At 38.1% G+C, this 27,903-nt stretch overlaps 1 protein-coding gene and 1 long non-coding RNA gene across 2 annotated transcripts in view; one reads left to right on the forward strand and one right to left on the reverse strand.

Moving 5' to 3' along the window:
• LOC105392807 overlaps positions 1–27,903 on the forward strand; it is an 81,184-nt gene that overhangs the window by 7,126 nt on the left and 46,155 nt on the right. The window lies entirely within an intron of this gene.
• Positions 10,344–11,764, reverse strand: LOC125489639. Its single transcript, XR_007267118.1, has 2 exons — positions 11,601–11,764; positions 10,344–10,382 (listed from the first exon to the last, which is right to left on the reverse strand). It is a non-coding gene; the product is annotated as an uncharacterized LOC125489639 (long non-coding RNA).

Raw genomic sequence — 27,903 nt, forward strand, 5'->3', positions numbered from 1 at the left:
CAAGTTCTGCTAAATTTGACGTTCTCAAGTGTGAAACTGTAGAGGTTGATAAAATACAATCCGACATGTTAACTTTTAAAGCCCCTGGCGATATTCTCACATCCGCTGGCCTGTCTCCGCAACATTGGCTAGTGACGTGACATGGTATCTGAAAGTTCCTGCTCTGCTTGGATAAATAAATAACTCTGGGCAAAATACTTACTTTCTAATACCACTTAAGCTATTTACAAGTCTAAAGTTAATAGTCCATACAGCTGATACAGCCATCCAGCCATCGTGAACCTAAAAATATGCAGTTATTTCCCTGAATTGTCTGGATCGAATACCTAGTTTTAATTTTTGGCTTAATCAAACTCATAATTTTACCATGGTTAACTACTCGAATGACTGAATTGGTCTGATGCATTCAACATTATTTTGGTAAAATTGGTCTCGCCCAAGTCTTGTCATAGTTATCTATTGAAGTGTGGTCTTTGATTGTTTCGTTATTTCCGGTATCATTGTTTAGTGTTTTATATTTTTAATGGAAGTTACAGGCCTGTCCGTTTTTAAAATTACGCAATTTTCACTATATAGGGAATAAAAAATAGAATAAAAAAGACTAGATAGACGTTATTACGTACAGGTTATTATCTAATTAAAAATAAGATAATACTTTGCGTATATTGTTAGATATATAAAATTCTTAGGTATGAAATCTTGACAGTATTTTACTAATTGTAAAATATTAAGTTGAATAAATGATTATATAAAAAAACTCAACATAATATTAAAAGTACGTAGAAGCAGTAAGTACTTAGTTGAGATTCTACCATAATACACCACATAAGTTGTTCTATAGTTTGTTTGAACACTAACGTAAGGTAAATAATATTATAATATGCAAGATCATAAAGACGCGAAATAGATGTAGACGTGCAAATCGATACAATGCGTACTATTACGTAGTAACATCATTTTAAAAATGTCGCTTGACTTGAAGTCATGGAGTCGGGGAATCACAGTTTCATTGCCAGGTATATATGCATAATATGCAAAATGCTAAGTGATTCGCTGTTTCATATTCATTATAGATATCGATAGCAGATCCTAGATTAGATAATATATGATACCTGTGATCTAGATGGGGACGTGGATTATTATGTTATTTTAGTCATAAAAAGGAATCATAATTTGAATATTGTTCGTTTCTCAGATATATATATGTCGCAGGCATCTGGTTTAATCTTCTGTTTGATTGAACCGCTAGCCCGTTCATTGGATGGCGCCATTCAGTTGTATGACTAAAGAAGAACTCGTCAAGTGGTTGACTGTAACGTCTAACGTCTTGACTGAACGTTATTCAGCGAATTCGTTAAATGGGATATAGTATCGCAACTTTGTAATGTCTGGTTAGGATGAACATGACCAGACAAGAGTCAACAAAAAGACTATGTTACAAAGCTCTCATCTCACAAATTAACTAAACAATAACAATAATCGTACCTTGATATTGTTGTTCATAATTATCCAGTTTCACCACATTTTTTTCTTTGAAACTATCCGCCGGCGGTGTAATAATAGGTTAATCCATGTTGTCACACAATTTTAACATAAATAACGCACTTTAAAGCTAATTGATTTGCAAAAAATAAGAATACAAGTGCTTTTTGTGTCAGCTGTTCGCTGTTAGACGCCATATTTGTTTTATTCACCACCTGACTGATTTTAAGTCCGCTAACTAGTTGGACGTTTTGTGACGCTTGTACAATCAACGTTCGGCCTAGTCATAAACTGAGTAGCGTCATCCAATGAACGGGCTAGGGGTTCAATCAAACAGGAGATTAAACCAGATGCCTGCGACATATACATATAAAATATAAATAAATATAAGCTGTGGGCTTCTATTCTATTCTATTCAGAGAGGGGGCGAAGTTCCTCTCTCATGTGGAACCTTTGTACATTATCCCCTTAAATCAGCTCAATGGTGGGCTTACTAAGCACAGTTTTTTGTAAAAAATGTTGATAATGTTCCTAACAATTAATAATTTTCTTTTAATGATAGTTTTCTTTCCTTTTCGTTAGATTCAAGGTATTGTAGCCATGAATCTAACATCATCTTTACATCCTGTGTAGGTATACAATCACGGGCAATGAAAAGGTTCCACTGAGAAAAACACCAAATTACTTCTAAGCGGAAAAGGCTAGCTTAATTACGTTTTCTGCAACATTGAAGTACGTTTAACAGAGCATCAGGATATTACCAACTAAAAACGGTAATATTTTGTTACCATTTTAAATTATATCTTTAAAAAAAATTGGGTCGTTTGGTGTAGACATTTGGTGAGTGGAACTTTTTCATTGCCCGGGAGTGTATTAAAGTGTTTAAAGTGACGAATACCTTCAGTCCTCCATTTAACATACATTGATGATTAAAGATTTGTTAATTATTATAATTTACAACAAACCGACGAATTGCAATAAAACGCCGAAACAATCGTCGGTGATTATGTGATTAACTCTGAAAATAAACACAACAACTAACGTATTCGTAAATTCGGATGCGGATATTATTTATATGCAGAGTATAATCAAATGAATGAATAATAATGGCTCTATCCTTTTAAAATTAAAATATGATATTGATATAGATCTAGGTGTACCATAGTCTATCCACCAAATCGGCGCAGCGTAGTATAGCGTCCTCTTTGTCCCACTATAACATGACGTGCATTGTACAGGCTACCTTAGTTTCTACACAAAATAAGTCTGTAGGTATTAATAAGATTAACTAGCCAAAGCGGTGGTGCCTCAGTCGGGTAAGCACCCATTTCTCACGCCTGATGTGCGGGTTCGAATGCGCTGACATGTACCAATGAGTTCTTTGACATTTAACTACTACATCGATTCAGTGGATAGAGTAGTCACGTAAGTGCCAATTTCTCCATTGTCGGTTAGAGCATAACCAGGGAGTAGTGGTTGACTTTTGACACATCTGTCATGAATTTTATATGGAGATGACGTTTGATTTATAAATCAATCCCTGTCGGTTAGATAACCAACTATGGAGAAATTGGCACTAAGTAAGTGATAATAATGTTTAGTATCAGTTGAATACTCCACCCGTGTGTGGCGCGGACGTGCAGCTGAGCTAATATTTTCCTTGGCCCCTGTTTTCGTTTCATTTTCTATTAACGTAAGTCTGACGTCGGAGCTTCTTATTTCTTTTATGTATTTAAGAATTATCTATAAATTATGCTCTGGATCAGTCACAGATGAAACGACGAATATTATAATAACGAAGCTACTATAAATTTCTGAAACCTATTTTCAAATAATGACTATAACAAAGTTCGTTTTTAAACATACTCACACTCACACCTATTTGTCAATTTAATTATTTTACCAACCTATCCTATAGGTAATTAGATATTTATTTTTGCAGCAACACTATTAAAGCTTACAATATTGGTTTTCATACATAATGGTAATGGTACCGTTACTTACCTACTTATTTCTAAGTTTGCTCTAATTGCGTACCTTAACTTAATTCTAATTTAATTCAGTACCTAGCGAAGCTGCACCAACAATAGCATAGTTCACGCACAAAAAGAAAGAAATTGTTTCGTGCGACAAGTCGTATGCATGCCCATTCATGCGGAGTATGTAAGTGTTTATCCGAGAGATATTTTTTATCGCGATAATTCACGACACAGCAGCGTGTGTCGCTTTCCTTATGCGTAATGATGTGGGGCTGGAGAGTTACTCTAGATTAGCAAAAAAACTAACGAACGGATTGGCATGCAATCGGTATGTTTGATACCTTTGATACCATGTGAAAGAGTCGCGCAGCCGCGCAGCGCGAGAAAATCCAACCTAGGGTGGCTACAGGGAAAAGTATGTAGAGAATTTGCCCTACCAAAATGAATTGGTTTTTTATGTATATTCTCGGACATACGTTTCGCACAATCCACTCTATGGAAAAACGGAACGAGGGTAAAAACTCGTTTTTTCATGAGCTAGAGTGACCCCTAGTGCGTGCGAAACTGTGCCACGGCTGCTTGCGACCAACATTTAATGCTACGATATGAATGGATATTGATGACGAATGCATGATTGAAAGCCTATTGTATTTATGGAATATGCATACATGTTTACATGTAAAACTTAATAGAATAGTGATGAAAATAAATAAATGTACATTAATACTTTTTAGAGTTCCGTACCTCAAAAGGAAAAAAAACGTACCTTAATTAATTGATCACTTTGATTTCCGTTCGTTCGTTAGTCCGTCTAAATTCAGGTGTCTATATAAACTGCCTATTAATATTATTATCATGAAAAGTTGAACAGGAATTTAATAAGTTTTCCGCTTTGTTGCCTCTCTGCTAACTTATCAGGAACAGAGATTCTTACTCGTGTTCGGGTATTTCATAAAAAGTTTACGCTATCGTTTCAGTTAGCTCATTACAACTTGAAGATTTTATGTTTAGATGTTACATGCATGCTTCTTACATAGTTTTCCCGATAAATGTCTTGCTAACCGTACAAGATAGATAAGGGTACTGTTATTTATTAGCCTTTCTTCAAGTAGAAAAAAAATAAAAAAATTTTACATGTCTTATTGCATACTACATTTTGTACAAAATGTTATCCCGTCTACACTGAGAGAGGTCCCTTTACTTGGTGTATTTTATGTTAATTTACAAAGCTGAGTAAGGTCAACCTACGCAGTATTTTTGGCGCCATTTAAATGACGGTGTTACCGTGAAGGCCAAATGCGATTACGATCAAGAAAACTTGAATTCAAAAGTTCGTGATATGTGGTAATTTTTACCTGTTTAAAAGCAAAAAATATTGAACAGTTATCAACTTTTGTCAAATAAGACTATTTAGTAGCGGTTGTTTACACACGTGTGTAATTAAAACCGAGTGTTAATCAACCGAGACTTTGACAATATGTGCGTTGCACAAAGCTACGTGTAGGTACGTACGAGTAGTTCCTACCAGGCCTGGCCGTGAAGCCCACTCCCAGTACATTCGCATTCATACGACAAAGCAGAGGCGTACGCCAAATGTGGGCAATAACCCGTGAATGCAGCCAAATGTGGCCCGCTATGTAATACAGTTGCCTATAGATAAACTAAACTGTTGTCTGCGCATTAAACCGAATCTTAATGGAAGGCCACAAGAACCGAGAAGAAATTATCAATCTTCAAATCAAAGTAATAACGTTTAAATAATATTGTTCCGTTAGAACGAAAGGTCCCTAGAAAAGCTAAACAGCGAAAGGTTCCCACAGAATGGCTGAGATAGCTCGCAAATAGCAGCGCCTAAGCAAACTCTTGCAAAACGAGCTCATGTAAATCAGCAAATAGTTAAGCACTTTTAGCGAGACAAGTGGTGCTACAAGAATGCGGCAAACTGGGATGTCTTCGTCAGCCAGTAAGAGTTCTAAAGGAGGTGGAATAAGGTATGGTTTCGGTCGGTGTGTGCAGGTATGGGTTATTCGGTTGTCCTGCAGTTGTGCAAGCGGCCTCGCGCCCACGCCGCCGCCGCCGCCGCCGCCGCCGTGCCCACTCGCCTGCAGCGCTCCATCTCAATCTACACTCCACACGCGTGACGGCCTAAACACGGATCAATTGAATTTGATAGAACATTGTAGAGGTACTCTCATGAGGGTAATAGCTTCGAAAATGGGGCTGAAGTTTGGTCAGGTCAGGCCAATATCAATATGAAACGTTGTCCGGCGATTATAATAGAATGTCTTCAATGAAAATACGTAAACATCAGCTGCTGATTGCAAATGTTCGAGGTACACGCCCTCGGATAGATTAACTCTTTCAGAAATATCCAAGTAATAACTCCTATTTCTGTGTCGCCCGTAAAACGCAGAGTGCTGAGCCACTTTGAGCTTTGTCCCAAGGATTACGAGGTTGAGTTTAAAGTTCAATTAAAAGGTTGGCGAGATGAATGAATGGGTGTAGCGTTGCGCAATGCGGGACGGCACACAACAGCCACCATTCTCGCGGCTCATCCGGCCACCCACGTCGTAGTCAAACAATTCAGAAACCTAAATTGAACACATCCAATTTATTTCAAATAACATTTTAAGAGGGCCTACCTTGAAACTGATTGTCAGGCTTAGACTTGCTACAAAATTCTAAGGTGCCATGACTATAGCGGCTGGTGCACTTACGTGCACTTACCTGTAGGTACCTATACCTATGCTATAGGCGAGGCGCCACTACTGTACAGTCAAGTCTTGAAAACGGAAATGGATCCTAACTAATTGTTTAAGACGTATTTACTCGATCTATTACCTTAATTTAAGAACAAATCTGTTTAAAAAAGATAATCAACCGGTATCATGTATTTATATCATGACTATAGTTGGACTGTACTTTTGGCTGAAATGTTGATCGAAATGTCATGCGCCCGCGCAGATTGCAACACAGCTCGCGGCCTCGACAGTTGTCTCTAGGGTCAGAGTTAGATATGTCTGTGCTAAGCCGTTCACTATACCGGTTTTTAAACGGATTCCATACGTAAAATCGAAACTCAAATTATAAGTACATTTTCATTTCAACGAAAACCATAGACCTACATAGTTTAGCGTTTACGCATAATAGCCTGTAAAAGAACAAGTACGCCCACTATTTTAAAACGGAAAAAAATATATTTATAACCACTAATTAAGACGTTTTTTTTAATTTTTAATAAAACAGCAAACATTAAAAATGGATCGGTCTACATCTTCTTGACTCCCACTGAAAACCTGCATACAAGTATAATATAAACAATCTACAGCGTTTTTTTAGTACTAAAGAACCAAAACAAAGACATAAATAAATATGCAATATCTATAAACAACTGTCACGTTAACTGATAAATATGGTAAGAAGATAATAAAGACATCTTCAATGGGAGAAGTCGTGTCGGCTTAAATTAAGTTCGCCTTTTAAATCGGATATTGCAATTAATAATATGAAAAATGGTTTTGTAGAGGTTCCTTTCATTTTTAAATAAGTTTATTGAGAAATTTATAAGAGAATATCTCTATCTTTCAATCAATAGGATTTTTTAAGTCCAGCTGCCTAGTTTTTGTCATCGACAAGATAGACATTGCTTTTGCCTAAGTGGCCCTATTGCTATTGCCCAGTTACTTCCTTGTTTTTATTGCATCCGACTGAACTGATGTCAACTCCACATTGTATGTGGAGTTGACATCAGTTCAGTCGGATGCAATAAAAACCAACTTTCAATTTGATGAATTTCTGATCGAACTGGTTAGAGAGGATTATCAAAGTTTTATGTTTTATTTAACATCTTTATGTAATTAGCTTTCTAGCTAAGTGTAATAAAAAATATTACACTTGCTTAGCGGTATTCGATTAACACTTTTAAAGCTGATTACGGATTAGATAACGTGTACGTGAATAATATTTTATAGAAATGAGTATATGAGAAAAAATATGACAAAAATATGGCTTGGTTGTCAAAGGTTTAAATATAAGAAAAATAGTCACCCTGGATAAAATCCTAAGTAGATCAGACATATGCTCTAAATTATGCCCAGCAGCCAGCAGAAACTCCCCAATGGAAGAGTTGTTTTTCTGCGTCTCGAAAACAGAATAAATATTTCTGCTTCATAAAAGTTGTTTTTATCCTGGAGGGTCACTCTATATGACGAAAAACCGAAGTTTCCGGGCGCTCTGCTGCGCTAGCCACGACTCTATCTCTCGTTCGTTCGTTTCTCGTCAGTGTAAAGTAACCCCCCTGAACCGGAGGTCGGGTCCACGGCCGGTCGAAATGCAGGCGGCTCGCCAGTTCTATAATCACTTTCATAACTTATGGACACCAACTTTCTAGTCTAATGTCGATGTCGTTGTGATATCACCGCACCGCTATGAACACGCCCGTCCATTAGATTATGCAAATTAAATAATACTGTCTTCAGATTCTGATCAATATACCTCTACGATGTCATAATTTTATTGTAGAGATTTGTGAATAACATTCCGGATATTTAGTAATAAATATGGCTGCATCAATATATTATTTATACATATGCTCGTTTAAATCAAAGCACTATTCAAAAGCACCTAGTTAAAATCTCGCAGCATCTTCTTTAAAAACATGAGCCATGTTGCGGAAACTAGTTGTAGTTTTATTACTTCCCATAGGTACTTTAGTTTGCAAATTGAAAAATGCTGTGAACAAGATTTACTTTCATAACATGCAAATAAGAAATTACCCGTTACTACCACTAGTTTTTTTTTCACTTTTTATTTCATGTAAATAAATGTGCTAATGTTGACAAAATAACACACATTACAATTATTAGATTATAGCTTTTTCTATCGCATTATAATTGCTATTCTTTATTATTTACCTACAATGAACCACATCATAGATAATATGTATTTGATCTCCACCTCGACTATTGTCTTGGCAGTAATGCATTGATCATTATCCACTTACCTACCGTCATTCTTCATTTAAGTCTCATCTTCGTCCAATCAGTCGCTTGATCAACGAGGCATGAAGGTCGAAACATTGATTTACCTACGTAGGTACATGTTTAATATACAAAGGAGATGATCAGGGGATATTCGTTGAAGCGAAACTAGTATATATATATATGTACAATATAATACTCGTATACAATGTGTATTGTCATTGTCATGCCCCCGATGCATAGCTTCCGGTGTAACCAAATGCTATAGTTATTTTGGAATGGTACATTTGAAGGTAATCGTAATTCATTGTTTTGGCGTGTTTGAAGGCGATGTTAGGAAGACGAGTAGGTTTTACATTACAATACAATCCCCTTTATTTGCACCAAAAAAAAACAGAAACAGTACAAAATAAAACTTTAAAATAACAACAGTACAAAAAGACGGCCTTATTTCTTATAGCAATCTTTACCAGACAACCTTTACGTATACATTTACTGTTAACATATCTACCATAACTACAGCTCACTCATATACAATACAATAGGTACATAGGAAAAATACTTAAAATGTATAATAAATAATGAAAAACTTAATAGATTAGATTCCCTGTGTCTGTTAGTTATTGCCCTGTACAGCCAAGACAATAATGATTGTGTCATCCTCGTCGCAGCGCTAATAATAAATTTATCATCATCGCCATACAACGGAGAGTATTACATTCCGTTAATAACACAGGGTGACCTAATGTGGGTCAGTGGAAGTGTCAAGGACATTATTGACCAGTCATTTAGGTCTTGTAACCGCAGTCAGGGTCTCCATAAGATAAATATTATTTCCAATAAGCTCAGTTTTAGTCGTGTGGGTGGTGCTGGTTATGCTGATAATTATGCAATATTAGAGAGAGACCAAAATATTATAGCATTTGAATTATTGATGTGATTTATTATGCTGTCTCTAGCTACCGAACTTTCTACCTCCATCTGCATAGAGTAACCCTTTGAATAATATCCAATTGATAACATTGAATCGGCGCTTTCGAGGTTAAAATTAAAAAGTAGCACTTGAATATTATTGTGATATTATGAATCAGTAATGCAAGGATCATTCCTATAAAATATTTAAGACTGTTGTTTGTGAGGCAAATGTTGCTTGGGACTGTTGGGACTCCCATCATCTAGGTTCTAGGTGGAGCCATAGGCCTTGCCTACGAACCAAGGGAGATTTTAATGTTAATGGCAGCTAGACTGGCTGAATATAAGTCCACCCTTTGAACACTTATGTTTATATATGTATTTGTGCTATAATTAATTAAATAAATATAATTAGGTATACCTCCCTTGATATTAACAGGACTATGTCCAGTAGCGGATAAGCCAAAGTCCACATGTCGTATGTCTCGGTAACGGTGGTCTCGGCCGGGCCGGTGTGTGATGTAATGTGACAAGGTCGCAGCGGCGACTGCGCGCGCGCAGGAACCGGTTCGCACTGTGTATCGGTGACAACTTTACTTTTTATTTTATAGTTTTTACTTGTTGATGTTCATACCCCATTTACACTCTCGCACGAGTGGCGAGGCGAGCGACAAGGCGAGGGGCGAGGCGCGAGTGTGAACAGACGCTCGTGGCTCGCCTCCTCGCTCGCCTCGCCACTCGCGGCGCTCGCGTCCGGAGCGGTTTTTGGGGTACGAGTCAAAGGAGCTCGCGTCGAGCTCGCGTCGCACGCGAGCGGGTGTTTACACTCTCGCGTCCGCTTCATTCTGGCTTCTACATCGTGCCGCGCAGGTTGTGTTCGTCGTCGTATAATTATAACGTAGTGTTTTTTCCTCAGTTGTATAATGGATTGGTCGCAAGACGAAACATTTAATTTCGTATAAGTAAATATTTCAATAAAATAATAATAATAAAAAAACACTAAAACGTAAGAAATAAAAGCAGTACTTACCTGTGTTGGGTTAACATGTGGGTGACTATGGGGTTGCGGTAAATGACGAATGCAGGATTCTTGAGGCCAAACTATTTACTGAACCAAATTACATTTTCTTAAGTGTGTTCTAAGTGACGGGCTCGAGACGACTAGCGTCTGCGCATTGTTCGCTACTGGAAGTTACTAGAAAGCTGACATTGCAAAACGTGACTATAACATGTGTCGCTACATCACTTCCCCCGTTTTTCAAAATTTTTGTCAAAAATTTTCAAGTACAATACGTAATACCTATGTTACAAAAGCCTCTCTTACGGAGCTTTAAACTTGAAACATACAATATCAAACAAAACAGAAATCACAAAATTACATTTCAATACTGATACAAAATTAACAAATCAAACTTATAAATCACACAATAAACCACTCGGTATAACTACGTAGCACTTTGTTCACTCGCGACGCGCTTATCACATTCCGCTGACCGTGCAAGATGAACGCTGCTACCTCGGTTCCGCGAATACGACCTCGTGTGTGATTGAACCATGTGAATTTCCGATCTAAATAGCTTCTCTCGTTGCACCTCTCGTCCACCCTGGCGGGAACTTCCATGAGGACCCTCGAGTGAGCCCCCGCGTGGGTGACCAGTCCACTATGCTTCAGCTCGGCAGCCTCGCAGCGAGGAAAACAACACAAAAACTCGCATACTCCAGAAGCGTCGATTACCGCCCGTTGACCTTCCGTCGTGAACGCGCAATCGTACCTTCTGTGTGTTCCGCTCGTCCAGGTTCTGACTCGAGATGCCTCGATACACTAATTTCTTCTTCGTTGCGTAACCAAAATGTGTGAAGGGGTGATGCACTTCCAGTAGGTGATGATGTGTTGATGTCGCTTGTTACCCCATGGCCTCGCTGGGGGAGCCGTCTCGTCCACGCCGTTCCATGCTGCGCCGTTCCATGCCGCGTCATCGCCGTGCTGACTCCATAATTTCTTCCGAAGGTTGCGTGTTCAGATTGTCGGGGTCACCAATGTTGGGTTAACATGTGGGTGACTATGGGGTTGCGGTAAATGACGAATGCAGGATTCTTGAGGCCAAACTATTTACTGAACCAAATTACATTTTCTTAAGTGTGTTCTAAGTGACGGGCTCGAGACGACTAGCGTCTGCGCATTGTTCGCTACTGGAAGTTACTAGAAAGCTGACATTGCAAAACGTGACTATAACATGTGTCGCTACACCTGCTTAGATATATTAGTACTGGCACATAGAATAGGTCTAAACCATGTCTAAACCTTAAATTATTTCTTACGTTTTAGTGGTTTTTGGAAGTCGTTTTTTTATATCATTATTTTATTTTATTACTTATTTATTCTTAGTTTAATTGCAATAATTGACAATCAAAATTAAGAAGCAAATGATACCTATAAGTCCTACTAGTCAGTAGTAAACACGAAGTAGTTGCTATATACCTACCGTTGAGGAGTTCCCTTGACTACCTTCCGTTTCCATCATCAGATCAGCTCAAGGTCACCATCATATTTTTTTTAATGTTAAAAATATAGGTAAGTACCAATGAACTTTCTAAATTTCATTAACTACAATCGGTTAATATTCATATAATTCATAGCCTGTTTTTAACCCTTTACCAACCCTTGGAGGTGGAATCAAAATTTGGAAAAAATGGGACCACATGGGATCTCAACCCAATATATAATACATAAAAAAAAGAATTTTCAAAATCGGTCCATAAACGGCGAAGTAATCGGTGATCATACATAAATTCTTTATTGTTGCGGCTAAAACTTCGACGTCCTCCATCGTTGCTAGCTCAAAGACAACTGAACTCTGCACGAGAGTGTAAACACCCACTCGCGTCACACGCGAGTGGGTGTTTACATTCGCGCCTCCGCACGAGTGACGAGGCGAGCGAGGAGGCGAGGGCCGAGGCGAGAGTGTAAATGGGGTATCAAAGTTTGATTCGAGTTGTAGGTACAAATTGTTGTTATGGTTCCTTCCTTCGCTCATTCATTAATTGAATTAATTTAATAATTATATAATCTATGTTAGTTGCGCCTGCATAGATTTACATCTACTTACACTAATTTCAGATAAATTTCAATGATAAAGTTCCAGTGACAATAGCACCAAATTACTCCTAAATGGAAAAGGCTAGCTCAATGACGCCGCACCGTCTGCAGTATTGAGATACATTTAATATCGCATCAGAATAGGTATTAGCAACTAAAAACCTAAATACTTTTATCAAAATGAAAAATAATAATTGCCATTTGGTGTTGGCATTTTGTAAGCGGAACCTTTTCATTCCTCTCGAATGTTAACCTAATCGAAGACCCATCACTAACGTAGGTGTTTTAATGTCGGCATTAGCATTTATCATAGTGTAAGAGGAAGTCTGCAAAGTGTAGCTTAAGCTTAGCTCTATTACGAGAGTCAAGTCGGTCTCGGGTTCGAAGCCTTACATGTTAGTTTTAAGTGTTCTTGTAAAAAAGAAACCACAAGAGACCAGGGAAATTGTCTTATAAAAAAGAAAAGTGTGAAAACCCACCAAATCTGAAAATGGCTGATGCGTTTCTGATAAAAAGCGTTTCTTAGCAAAAACCAGAACAAGTTTGAATCACGATGACTTTTACCTTTACCGTGCCTACCGCTTTAAATGTAGACAATACTTGCGTGTGAAAACGCTCGGTGCTTTACCAGCATTGTTAGATATGCAGTAAGATAGAAAGATAGTAACTAAACATAATAAAAATGCGGCATTTCCTCATCGTAGATCTCAGTGTGCCGTTGTATGCCATATTAGCAGTTGAATGGGACGACACCGAGTATGGGAACGATTGTGGACTCGTGTGACCTCGGGCAGCTTTCACTGGCTCGCGATCAGCGGGGTTACTCTAGGGAGGGCTGTCGTGCATTCGATTAGAGCCGTCGTTACTGGCGCATGGCGGTCTGAAACTTAGTTTTTCGTGAGCTACAGTGACCCTCCATCGGCTCTGCACTCTCACAGAATTATTGTTATTGTGTTACTGTTTCCAAATTCAATTTACCAGAATTCAAGACCCATACTAGATGTAATGTTAATTTTTGAGGACTTGATTCAAAATGTGATGTAGAAAGGGTTGGGTGCATGCCAATTTATGAAATTAATAGAAGACAATTAATATTAAGCAATAATTTATTTTTATTTTAACTATTTTAAAAAAACTGAATTGCTAACACTTTCTTATAAATACCTACATAATTTAAATTAAATAGTCTACATTAATAAAATAAACATAAAATACAAACGCTTTTCTTAATTACGACTGACAAACAAACATCATCATACATTTAATTTAAAACAATTGTTTGTTGAAATTGATCGGTACGCTATTACATTCGCACAAAAGTACATTGTTATACTTTTTTTTGTAAGTTATGATTAATTAGCGTTCGATATCATCAGGGGCAGGTTTTGCAACTGACGACATCTCTACAGGTATATCTGAAGTTGAAGCTATAACGGGATCAGAGGAAGGCCTAAATCCTTCGATTAATGATCTCGTGAAAGTTTCCATATCTGGTTTTGATTCCAAATAGCTAAGAGAAAAATGAGTATCTGATTTAACTAGGAATGATACTGTAGCAGACTAAATATCGTCAATTCCACCACCACCTACTGGGTTAATAAATTGTAGTAGATCCGGTTCTAGATAACCATCTTGATCTGGATCAGTTGGGGATGTAATAACAGATAGGTTGTCGAAAGGTAATTCAGTATATTTTTCTAATAATAAAACAGAAGTGACTGAAGCTTCAGAGTTATTTGTTGGATTTTCTGATAAATCATCAGGATCTAATGTAAAACCTTCGTCAGTACTTATAGGAGACGGTAAAATTTCTGTATCAGACGTTTTAGGAGATATTGTTGTTGTTGGCTGTGTTGCAACAGGTGAATCTGTATAATCTGTGGTAGTTAACTGCATATTTGAAATAGTTTGTGCAGAAGACTTTATAAGATTCTCATTTTTGATTGAATCTGTAAACAAGGGCACAGAGCTACTTGTTTCTGACGCTAACGCTGAAGTATTCTCTACATAATCATAATACGGTGTAGAGGTAGTCAAATATGAATCTAGTGGAGTTGCAATTAATGAAGGAGTTGTTTTTGACAATGTGTTAGTTGCAGAGGTAATTTCCGAATTATCACCGAGCGACACTTGTGTTAGAGTTAGTAAATTATCATTAGAACTATACGTTGTAGAACTGACTGAACTACCTGTTATATCAGGCAAAACTGCTACTGTGGTATATGTGATGGTGCTCGACGGTTGTGTTATGTTATCCGATGATGGTGTAATAAACGATGGTTCAGTTGTAAAATATGTAATAGTGTAAATTTGTTCTGTGGTGGATTCAGGAGAAGCTTGAGTAATTTTGTCATCTACTGTAGTAAACAAATCAGAATTATTAGATTGTGGTGTTGGCCTAATTGATGGGTCCACTGTTGTTAATACATTTGAAACAGTGTCTGAATATGTGAATTCAACTGTTGAAGAATTAACTTTTGTACTTGGGGGACATGTAGTTTGTGACATGCGCGGTGAAGTTTTACAACTCTGTTCTATTTTACTGATAGTAGATGGCGCAACATAGCAATTCTTTGAATATTTTCTAGGAACTTTCACATCGTTTGCTAGTGAGCATTGCTTAGGAGAATCTAGGAATTTTAAGTTGTCATATTTTTTTCCTTTACAAGTGCTAGCATTAATTTTTCTATTAATTCGATTGCCTCTTACAGCGGGTGTATTTTTATTACTATTACTTCTCAGTACATTCTTCTTGATAGTTTCATTATTTGTACCTGCTGGACGTTTATTACACATACATGACGACTTCGTTAGTGGTTGACCATTTGTAGAAAATGGCTTGAAACGACTTGGATACCACAAATCTTCAGCAGCTAGAGGATATACTACTTCAGGAAAGGCTCCATCATTTATGCCGTATGGGTCATCGGGGTTATCGAAAGATGGATATTCTATCGCTGGAAAATCATATTTTCTGCAAAATTTGGCATCTATTTTTGGACACACTGGTTGATTTGTTTTATCATAGAAGTTAGGTTTTATATCAGCCTCCTTAACAGGTTCAGATCTTGAGCCAGTAATCGGAACAAATTTCCTGTACAGCATATTTTTGATGGGCTTGATTGGTCTTATGTTATTTAACTTATTGAGAGGGACAATTGTTTCTTCATCTTTATCCGCAGTTTTAGTGCTCATAATACTTTTTAGAAGATTTTTCTTCAAACTTCTGGGTGAGCAACTTATAGTAGTTAGCTAGAAATAAATTTATATGTATTATAAAAATATATGTTTTAATAACAAACGACAGAAATTATGTTGGATAAATAAGACTTACCGAAATAATTACTGCTATAAAACATAACAATGCCACTTTCTCAGGTAAACTCATGGTAATGGTTATTAAATTTAAAATAACGGGACGTCCAGTCGTACACTTGTGCGTCGGTTTTGATAAATAATATAACAGTGTACGCATCTTTAATATGCGTAAATATTGCGAGACGAACGTGACATTATCACAGTAGTTTGTAAATATAGATTTGATTATTGAAATAGGACAGGAAATGTCAATTTTGTTACTTAATGTTCACGTAATGTGTTAGTAATTTCTGGTATGATAAAACTTTAATTTAATTAACATTGATATGTTTTTGTTTCAGGTAACATGGACGGACACTTATAATGGATATCAAAAAATCATAAGTAAGATACATACTACCTACACGCTTTTTTACTTTATTGACATAATTAAAACAATAGTTTATATAATAATATATATTTTTTATTTAATATTTTACACAGAGGCAACACTTAAATAAAATCCCCACAACGTTGTGGGCAAATCTATAAATAATAACATAAAAATGTCACTAATATTCATAATTAATCTCATACATTTACGTTTTTATACTTAATTTTTCTACTGTTTCGGTACTATCGTTAGGTATATATAAACTAGAATTACTATTATTTTCTGTCGTAGCATTCTGACTTTTTTAATTCACTTCGGGATCAGTTTCTTGGTGGATGGATTTAGAGGAAATCTTTTCATCAATACTTGTTTCATTTGCATAGTTCTTCTGTTCTTGGTACACTTCGGGTTCTGCTTCTTGCTGGTCGAAGTTTGAGGAAATATTTCCATCAGAACTTGTGTCATTTGCATCGGTGACATTCATCAAATGGCTATTAATCTTTGCAATTTTAGAAGATTCAAGGGATGAAGATGACACATTCGTATTTAATTCTTCCATAACTATCAAAATCTGCTTTAAACTGTTAACCATTTCGTATGTGGCTTTTGATATTTCACCAGAACAGTTGTCCAAACTTGGAAATGTGTTATTTAATATACTGTCAACCTTTAAAATCGCCCCATCAACAACTTCAGTTAAAGACAAACTACTTGAGTTATTGTTTTGATTGGTAGCATTTAGTTGTGTTTCGTTAGCAGGTGATGTTAATAAAGATTCATGGATAACATTTTTGTCATCAATATCGTTTTGAACATTACACGATATAAAGTTAGTGCTGAGATATTCAAGAATTTCTAAAACTTTGTTAAGATTTTCCACCACCTGAAGTATCTCTACAATTTCATCCCCAGATAAGTTATTAATAGTGCTATTGTCAGAAATATAAGCAAGCACACTGTCAAATATTTCTTCAGTGATATCTATTAGGTCAGCAACTATCAACTGCATTTGGGAATCCATCATGGGTTTTTCGTTAACTACTGTATGATTGGATTTAGTTTGTAAAGTCAAGGCAAAGTTATTTTTAAAATTATCTTTCGTGTTTGCTACGGAGGTTTTGGTTTCGGTTTTATCTTTAACTAGTGTATTTGCGTATGGTTTTTTGGCAAGAATTTTGTTTATATATACTTGATCTAGCCTCCTCATACCTTTCTTATCTGTTCCATTGTGATTTTCTTTACGTTCATCATCAAACGTGAAATCGTTTACGATACTGTTGTTAACTTTCTTATACAAATCGTTTAAAGCTCGAAGTCTTTGTTTTCTTTTGTAATTTCCAAAAACAGGTGCCGGTGTTTTTATAGGATTGTCACCGCTATCCTTATTGCTTACGGATTGTGTCATATCAAATGCTTGTTGGTTGTAATACATTGGATGGTTAAAGTCTAAAATTGATTCCGGGTAATAAACCTCTGGAAATAAAGGCTCCTTTTTTTCAAGTATGTCGGGTAAAGAAGGCTGCTCTAAAATATATTTTGATGACAATTTGGGATGTGCATTATTAATACCTTTTGATACTATTATTGTCTGCCCTAAACTTAGCAGCCATATACTCTGAAAAACAATGTTACATGGTGTGAATCATTTATTAAAAGAATGTTAAATATTAAAGTTTGGTATGAAAAATCTGTAAGTATGCGATTATATTACTTAAGACTTACTTGCAATAGTAAAAGGAATACAGTTGACTTTGCCTTCATCGTCGAGTCTAATCCGGAGAGTCGAGCAAAACGTTAGAAATGTAGTACTGAAGTGACTAATTTGAAGAAGTTTAACTTTTTATAGGTACGTTCAATTGTAAAGTAAAAGTTATTGTGTCAGCGAAGTTGAAATAGTTAAGTAAGGTGGTTTCGACAGAAGCAACTCGAAGGATCGTAATCGACGCGTTGAGGTAATATCAGTTATGATATTCAATAAAATTGAACTAGGTATGTATACGTATCATAGGTATACTTATCACATAACAGTTTTATCTATTATCGGTAAAAGTAACCATTAACTCTTTGATAAAAAAACAAATATGCAGTTGTTGTTGAGTACTTTTTATTACAGAGCCGAGTGGTGACGAAATGTAATCAGTTCTTCAGCCCACCGGGGTAGGGACTCTATTTAGCAGCAGCATCCACCGCCGTTGCATCCACAGTTGCCGCCGCAGTTGCCGCCGCAGTTACCGCCGTAGTTGCCCCCACAGTTGCCCCCGCAGTTGCCCCCGCAGTTGCCCCCGCACCCACCCCCGCAGCCGCCGCCGAAGCCGCCTCCGTTGTTGCACAGCAGCAGCAGCAGGAATGGCAGGATGAAGTCGTTGTCGGCGTTGTCGTTGCCTCCGCCCAGCCCGGTGTAGGCTAGGGCGGGCGGGAACCCGTAACCGCCGTAGCCGCCGTAGCCGCCCACGGGAGGCAGGAAGAAGCACTCGGCTACCTGGCTCTGTTGGTCGAAACATTATTTCGTATCACTATCGTGAAATCTCTTCAGTTGCTCTTCATTGACGTTTGGTGTTAGTTGTGAATTTATCATGTAGGTACTTTTACGTATTAGGTACGTGTGTGTATTGTTAATTACTGACCATAAAACATTTGACTTTAGCATTATTTTGTATTTATAATAAAATATTATATTTTATTTACCTTGATGAGGATCATAAGAGCGCAGAACACAGAAAATTTCACGGATGAAGCCATTTTGCTATTGGATACCTTTCGTTTCGCAGTCAGGGTTTTTATACTAAAATATGCACAGTATCATCGGTTACAAATGTAGCTTTTCGTAATGATTTGTGTACATTATATCTGTGTCAAGAAAAAGCACGTATTTTGGCATTAGGACAATAGAAAGCAACAATATGTTTTGTTATCACAACATTTTGTTTCAAGGAATTTTCTTTTTCCCCACATTGATACGCCGTTACTTCTACTCATAGTATGTTGCGCCACATGACATGGCTGTAGAGATATTCTGAGCATAGACTTTGCATTCACATTCATGTATTGAGCTGGGTCAGTTGTTAGTTATTAACCTAAATATGATTACCATAACCCCGGACGAATTAAAAATAATTAATGTACATAATCAATAACTATTAACCTAATAGATTTTTCACTTAATACATATTATATCGAATAATACTTGTTCACATCACCTATCAAACAACAGAACTTTTAACATAGAATAACGAGTACTAGTACTACTGTACTTGTTATTCTATGCTTATGCTATTATTAGTTTTTCCCGCGAGCTTTGCTTCGCCTTAAAGCGTTTTCTGTGAGAATTCCGAGATATGAATGTGTTAATCCACGGTGTCAGCTTAAGGACAACCTGGACAGCTCGGACTCATGTGCACCATTCTTATATTAACAATATACGAACAAGATATTGTTATAGGTACATCGTATATTATTAATCTAATTCGGTCGTGTGTGTTCCCTAGCAACCATAGAAATCCATGGAATATGATATTATGTAGCTTAATGTAATAAAGGTGATTCTTTTCTAATCCTAAGGTGGACTTTACCAAGTCTTAATCGTTATTTCTTATAAACGTATTAACACCATACACCTATTTGCACTACAAGGTGCATCATTTCTGTATTCTTGAATTTCGGCTCTTGTCTATAGGTGATTCGTTAGGCGGTTCACCGTTTGTATGCTTTAGTTAGTTGTGAACGTTGTCGAAAAGGGCGCGGATCATCATGTCACACAAATTTTGTTGAACCATCTTTAAATTACGTAACGATCTGTCGTTCTAAATATATCTATGTATGCCTAATTTATTTTCGTAACAATAAAAGATTCGACTAAATACTAAACTTCTTATTCTTAGGGCTGATTTTTCAATGGTCAGATAAACGTTATCCGAGGAATAAAATTTTTGCTGTCGCATCTGAATATTTGTATTAGACAGTGACAGCAACCATTTTATTCTTCATATAACACTTACCTGACCTTTGAAAAATCAGCCCTTAGCAAACAAAATATTTTTTTACCGTAGGTATTAGGAAATGTAGTTTATAATGTTAAAAGTTATTACAATTTAGAATTATAAAACTAAATCTAAACAATAAAACTGTATTAATTAACAAATAAATATGTCAAAAAGACCTCCTCTTATCGTACCTGGCTCAAAGGTTCCCATAATGCTGACTGCATTGCCTCTCTGTATAGCCGGAGAGACTCTGAGCCAGAAGTTTATAATGTTTCTTTACTTTCTCTTTTTATCCCGGGTGTTTTTCAATAAAAAATAATTCATAGTTTTTATATAAATATGTATCTATCACCTTCTATTCTATTCTATTCTATTCTATTCTATTCTCTGTGGGGGTGTAAGTACCTGCACCTGGCTCTCTCGAGTGGAACCTTTGTGCATATCCCCAAGGTCTAAACTGCCTTCCTAAGCTTGGACCATTACCCACCACGTTGGTGGGTTCACATATCTAGATGTGCTAAATCTAGATATGCAGGTTTCCTCACGATGTTTTCCTTCACCGTAAGAGCGATGGTATACATTGTACTTAAGTTAAAAGAACTCATTGGTACATGTCAGCGCCGGGATTCGAACCCGCATCTCTTGCGTGAGAAGCGGGCGCTTACCCGACTGAGCTACCACCGCTCCACTCCTTTTAATCTACCTAAATGAATTAAAAATGCATTATTAATTCAAATTTTATTTTAACTAGAAAAAACTGATAAGGTTAATAGGGTTCCATTCCACCTACATTATATCATCGTATACTTCTGGGGAATTATATAACGATATACTTCTGGGGAAGTTATGTGCGATAGGTTTCTCTCCTAAACTTCTCAGACTCTGCTCGGACTATCTTCGCGACCGGCAACAGTTTGTGCGCCATGGATGCTATGTCTCTGAGCCCTATCATACTCGCTCCGGCGTCAGCCAAGGTTCAATTCTGGGACCACTTTTCTTCATTCTAATGATAAATGACTTAGAATCACAACTGCACAACTCAACGTGCCTACTCTACGCCGATGATCTGAAGCTCTCCATGCGTGTGCGTGGGGAGGCTGATTGTGCTCTGTTGCAACAGGACCTTGATGCAGTTCACCAGTGGTCGCTGGACAACAAACTACTCTTTAACACCAGCAAGTGCGCAGTTATGTCCTACACCCGAGCGAAGAACCCATTCGAGGCGGATTATAGGCTTGGTATGGATGTTATTCTTCGCGTGTACACCATTACAGATCTTGGAGTTACATTTGACACAAAGCTGACATTTCATGACCACTTTAAAGCTCTTACAGCCAACTGTTTTAGAAGACTGGGTTTTGTTATAAGGAATGCGAAAGATTTTAGTCAAACATGCGTCATCCAGCTTCTATACAGTGCTCTGGTGCGAAGCAAAGTTGAGTCCAGCTCTGTTGTTTGGTCTCCTCACGAGTCCACATATACCCTCATGCTAGAAAAGGTCCAAAAAGCATTCCTTCGCTTTCTATATAAGAAAAAATATGGATACTATCCTTACCTCTATCCAACTAGCTTCTTGCTGGGAATGCTGGGGTTCAACTCGTTGGAAGTTCGACGGGATCTAAACCTAGCGATAATGGCATGTAGGACCCTGCGAGGAGAGACGGAATGTCCTCATATGGTTGGTGAGGTTTGCTGCCTGTTTGCCCCTAACAAGTATCTGCGAGCCAGATCTCACAGGCTGCTGGCGGTGGGTGCAGCGCGCTCGGTGGCGCGGCAACAATCGCCTCTAATTCGGGCCACTACGATGGTGAATGCCATAATAGATTCGGCACCACAAGTTGATGTGTTTGCGGATGGTTGGCCAAAGTTAAAAAAGGCATGTCTGAAATTTTGTGAGTCTGAATAGTCTGATGGATAAATTATTATTATATAACTAAATAAGTATTATTATTATTGTGCCTCTATGTAGCGCTAAGGTTTTTCTTTATAACTGTAATGCTATGTAGTGTGATGATGAATAAATAAATAAAATAAAATAAATAAATAAAAAAATAAATAAATAAATCGTAACAAAAAACAACGTAATAAAATATTTTCTTGATTCTTTTATTCAATCTTTTATAAAACGAATATAATCTTTCAGTTCAGAAATACGTTGACGACTGTTGCAACATTCGCACTCATCTCTGCTGGTTTCGATTACATAAATGATTTTTTCTCCACCATCGCTGTCTCGGCGTCTACAACTGCACTCATTATTCCCGCATCCAGATTTACATTTATTACATCCGCATCCACAATCTGCTCTACTACATCCGTTGTCTCTATTTTTGCATCCACAACCTGTACTACTATATCCATTGTCTTTATTTTTGCATCCGCAATTGGAGCTCCCACATCCGTCATCCTTACTACATCTAGATCTACAGCTGCTGCATTCACATCCAGAATTCTTGCATTTACATTCATCACCTACATTTTCGTAGCCACAATCTGGTTTTTGGTATGCGATGTCTGCGTATGCATACTCTGGGTATCTGCGACTGTAGTCAGGGTACCCGTAACTCGGATTGGCTGTTCTGTAATAATCGCTGTAGGCCTGATAGGTGTTGGCATAATCGGCGTTAGCCTGATAAGTGTCATATCTGGGGTCGTAGTATCTGTAGTCGATGTCGGAGTAGCCCCAGTCGCGGGTCGCTGAACTGTAGTCAGTGTAGATGTTCGGCGTCAGTGATCCACTCGGGTAGTACCCAGATCCCACACAAGCGCTGCATACTGTCTAAAAAAATAAAATGAACATAAAAAATTAAAATACTTTTTTTTATCTGTCTGTACCCGTATAATTATAATTGTATTACAATGGTTGATAGGTTATTTGATAGGCCACCGGAATTCGTATGATGATTAGCGCCCCTGTCGGTGACTATCACACAAAACCCAGTGAAGCGCATATCAAATAACCTATCGGAAAGTGTCGAATCTATTCGCGATACTGTACCTATACGTTTTAAAGAAATTCCCAAAAGAAATTTTGCCATTAATGTGAACTTACCCTGAAAATAGCAACAGCTAAAGCTACAGCCTCCAGTGTCCGCGTACCCATTGTACGTTTTAAATAAATGTCGAATTAAACCTCTTATATACCTACATTTTATATCTATCACTATTTTACTATGTATTCGATATCATTGTGTTTGGATTCTTTAAACACGTTCAGGGCTAGTATCGATCGGTAACAAAAGCTACTGATCCAAGTTGTTAATTATTTATTAACAATTAATAACTAATTTAGAACTAGGCCATATTATTCATGCTTAGCCTTAAAATGTTATCCCTTGACGGAAGTTCTCCCGGCTCTAAGTTCTTGTTCCCGTACCGGTCCATTAGGATCGGGTCCTGATACCATGATAAACAATATTTTGGTTAAAAAAGATGGTATTTTTAAAAAAAAGTTTTTAGATTATCCTAGAAATTATTTCAAAAAATCTCTATGTGTAAAAATAATGATCCATGAACTTTAACGAATATTTAGAAAAAGAATGGGTAAAATTTTATTTCTCCAGGCGAATTTATTTTTATTTTTGATAATGAATTTACTTGTGATTCCACTTAGGAAGCTGACTGTACTATATATAATAGATAAATAAATTACAATAGTCGTGCCGATTCATTATGAATATGAAATATGAATCCATTAAAAATTAAACTATGTTTGTTATATTTATTCTTACCTAGCCAGATGTCCTACAATAATAATCAACAATAAAACAAAATCTTAACTTGTAAATTTTATATTTTGTAAATAGAGTATTTTTTTGCTTTTATTTAGTTTGCGCCGCCGGCGTCAGCCCCCCCTCCTTGTTGTTGTGGACATTGGAACGTGAAACTCACTGGACAGGAATCGCAGGGGCAGCTTCCAGTCGACGTTGGGCACGTAGGGCTGGTGCTGGGGTCAGTGGAAGGGGGCGAGTACGGGTAGGGGAACGGGTAAGGCGGGTAGGGGTAAGGGTAGCATCCACAGTTACCGCTGTATCCACCGTTACCTCCACAATTGCCACTGCATCCACCGCCACCGCCGCAGTTTCCACCGCATCCATTGTTACCTCCGCAGTTTCCGCCGCAATTTCCGCCACAGTTACCGCCGCAGTTTCCACCGCAGTTTCCGCCACAGTTTCCACCGCAGTTTCCACCGAACCCGCCGCCGAATCCACCGCCGAACCCTCTGTTTCTCAGGGCGAACAGCAGGAAGTACAGCAGGAGATTGCTGTCGCTGTCGTCATCGTCTCCGTCGAGGATTATCGGCGGGCAGCCCGGGAAGGGGCTGGGCATCTGCGGCGGCGGAGGGGCGACGGGGTAGGAGGGCGCGCAGGGGGCGGGGTAGGGCGCGGGCGCGGGGCCGGAGCAGGGGCTCGCGGGGCAGCTGCAGGCCTCCTCGCACTGGATGAGCGGCTTGATGACGGCGGGGATGACGAAGCGGCCGGCCGGCTGCACGTTGAGGAAGGGCGTGCCGGCGGAGCCCGAATTCACCACCAGCGACGACGCCGACGACTGCGCCTGAGAGTACGCCTCCTGGCTCCGTCCTCCCTGACAGATAGATAAAGCGTCGTTAATAATAATCATAATATGTGTCGATTTCGATCATTAGCCATGACAAAGTCATCTAATGAGTTTGATGCAAATTTCTTACCTTGATGAGGACAAATATTGTCAATAGCGATGCTACTGTTTTAGAAACCATCTTGCTCTAATGCCTTATGGCTTCATGAAAAAAGTGAGCTGTCGTTAGTTTTTATATACTTGTATATTTCAAAAGAGAACTCGGTTACTGGGTAATTTTGTTTGTTGTAATACGTTCTGTGATAGTCGGAAGCACGTATTTTAGTTTATAAATGTGTTTCATTAACAACAAATTGGCTAATGTTGGGTAAAGTTCGCTAAACATTCCAATCAATATGTGTGCGAAGAATTCGTGATAGGTACTAATCTTTACGTAATGGCGCTTTGCTCCAAGATTACCTATCAATTTTATAAGTCAAGAATGTCTTTGAAATACTGCTTTTAAGTTCAGTTATGTTTTCAAACTCAAACTCAATTTTTTTATTCGTGTACACAGGTAAATTCAGATGTAATACAATTATGAGTAGGTGCATTCCATGTAATGCTTATTCATTAAGCATACGAACATATTGAATTGTTTAATACATTAAATATGTAGGGTTGGCTCATGCTATATAACAAAAATGCATGCAAATACACAAATCAATTAATTACATATTTTAGAAAATTTTAAAAATATTTCTTACATTGAAAAGATTATTCAGGTAGGTATACATACAAGATAATATTAATTATTTTAGAAATGTCAATTATTATAGTGTTCTATCGTCAAAAAAGTCTGTTATTGTGTAATAGCACTTAGCAATTAGTAATTCACATAATCTTTTCTTAAATGTTTTAATGTCTAGGTCTCTAATACAATTTGGTATTTTATTATAGATAAGGGGCGACATACAAAATACACTTTTATTCATTAAGGCCGTCTTTGAGGTTTGAGTGCACAGTCTGTTCCTATGTAGCGAACGTATCCGACTGCAGTGATGTACCTCTGATGCCTTCAAGAAGAGCTTTGGATTTGATTTTATAAATACAGCTACTTCGTAAATATACAGACATGGCAAAGGTAAAATTTGGAATTTCTTAAAATAGGGCTTACAGCTGTCTGTGGTTTTAAGGCCACACATAGATCTAATTATTAATTACCTCGATCATCGTCTGTGACTTGGATATCCTGGGCTCATCTAAGTTCTTCCATACTTTTAAAACAATTTACTGTTCAGGCGGCTTTCACTCCGAGGTTCTATTGAATATGCTAGCCTAGTGATACTTCCGTTTGCTCAACCTGAAGTGTTATTATGTAACCACTATTTAACTTAGGTACCGTTAAAATCCCTTGCCATGCCGTCCCGATCTGGGTAGGCCATCCTTTCGTTTCACGTACTAATACTACTCAGGGGTCATCGCACTCGTCACGAACCGTCTTGCATCCAGACCTCAGGCTGGTATTGCGAAATTAGCACCATTGATCACATTAGAAAGGCAAATTATATAGAAGATCGAAAAATACCATCAGCCTCGTCTCGATGAGACTGACATGGTCACAGTTTATTGTAAGTGACCTAAGTCTCTTTAATAAATAAAGATTAAAAAAAAAAACCATCAGCCTCTGTGCTTTGAAGACTATGCGAAAGCCTTCGACTCTATTGACAATTCTGGAATCCTTGCAGATAAAATTTTAAATCCATGTCTCTGTACCAGTGTTCAGGCGTCTATAACGCTGGTACTATGACTGTCCATGTGCTACCGATTATCTATCCACTTGCAATAAAAAAGTTACATTGCACCCAATGCATTAGAAGATCCCACCTATTGGAAGATTTATTTATAACATTGGATTCAAACGGACGGTCCATCTCAGTTTCACGGAAGACATCGGTATAATTTCATCTTCAGCCTATGGCAGTCCACTGCTGGACGTAGGCATCTCCACTGGACTGATGCGATCGATGCCTTTCGCAAGTCGTCACTCTACACTACGTTTTCCAAGTCGGAATCATTTATCATTATGAAATATCTACCTCTACAATCTAGACAATATTTTGATTATGCTTCAGGGTATAATTTTTTAATGTTTCCTACATGTTTATAGAATATTGTTTTCTTCTCGTGAAATTTCCAAACCAATATCTTTTATCTACTTAAGCCACTTTCCTACTTCCCCTTATAAGTAAATAGTTAAATACTAATTTTGGTGCCGCCACCTATCTTTTAATATATTTACTTTTATAATTTTCGCAAGGTTTCGATCCTAAAATCCTTTTCCCTATTTCCGCTTATGTCGTGCACCGCAACGCTACGTGTGGCAACACTGTCTGCGCCACCCACAGACAATCAGTTCCGAAAACGAATTCATGGCCGCCGTCGCGCTAAGTTATTCGCGATTGAACTTATTTTCAAAATAGACGATTGGCTAGTTGCTAAAGTCTTCCGCTTCTTCTTTATTCGTGGTGAACCGCTAACCGAAGAATATCAGTGTGTGTGTTGAGTGCTGCAGTGCTTTGGATTGCTCTGATCTCTGATCGATCGAGCACGTGGCGCCAGGCGAGGGTCTGGAAGCCGGCCGCCTTTTCCTGGTCTCCTGAACTGCCTCCAGCGACCAGGTAGGTGCACGACACTTCATCAACCCTTTCCCTCGGTGAGACACCTTGCTGTAGTTTCTTTTATTTTTTTTCTATCGAAGGGACTCCGGCTTAGCGGCGTTACCAAATTTGTTACACCACACCAAAAGTATCGCTAAAATGATTTCAATGAGCTTGCACTTCAACCTGAAGGTACCTATTTGAAAACTATGGGAAAATAAATATACGCAGATTTTATATGCCATATTAATTTTATTGTCATTTAAATCATCCCGTTCAAAATGAAATCTAATGTAGAATTAGCAGCAGCCGTTTCCACCGAGTCCGAACAGCAGGAACAGAGGCAGGAGGTCATTCAGATCGTTGTTGTTGTTGCGGCCGCTGTCCACCACGATGGGGCCCGGGTAGTAGGACTGCTGCGGGTACGAGGGGTAGGAGGGGTAGGACTGGCAGGGCGGGGAGGGGTAGCTCTGACAGGGCGGTGCAGGGGCGCACGGCGGGGGCGAGCAGGCGCAGGGGGCGGGGTAGGACGGGGAGGGGGCGCAGCCGCAGGGCGCGGGCGCTGCGCAGCCGCAGGCTGGCTTGCC

This window comes from Plutella xylostella, chromosome 15 (assembly GCF_932276165.1).
Source record: "Plutella xylostella chromosome 15, ilPluXylo3.1, whole genome shotgun sequence".
Taxonomy (NCBI): domain Eukaryota; kingdom Metazoa; phylum Arthropoda; class Insecta; order Lepidoptera; family Plutellidae; genus Plutella; species Plutella xylostella.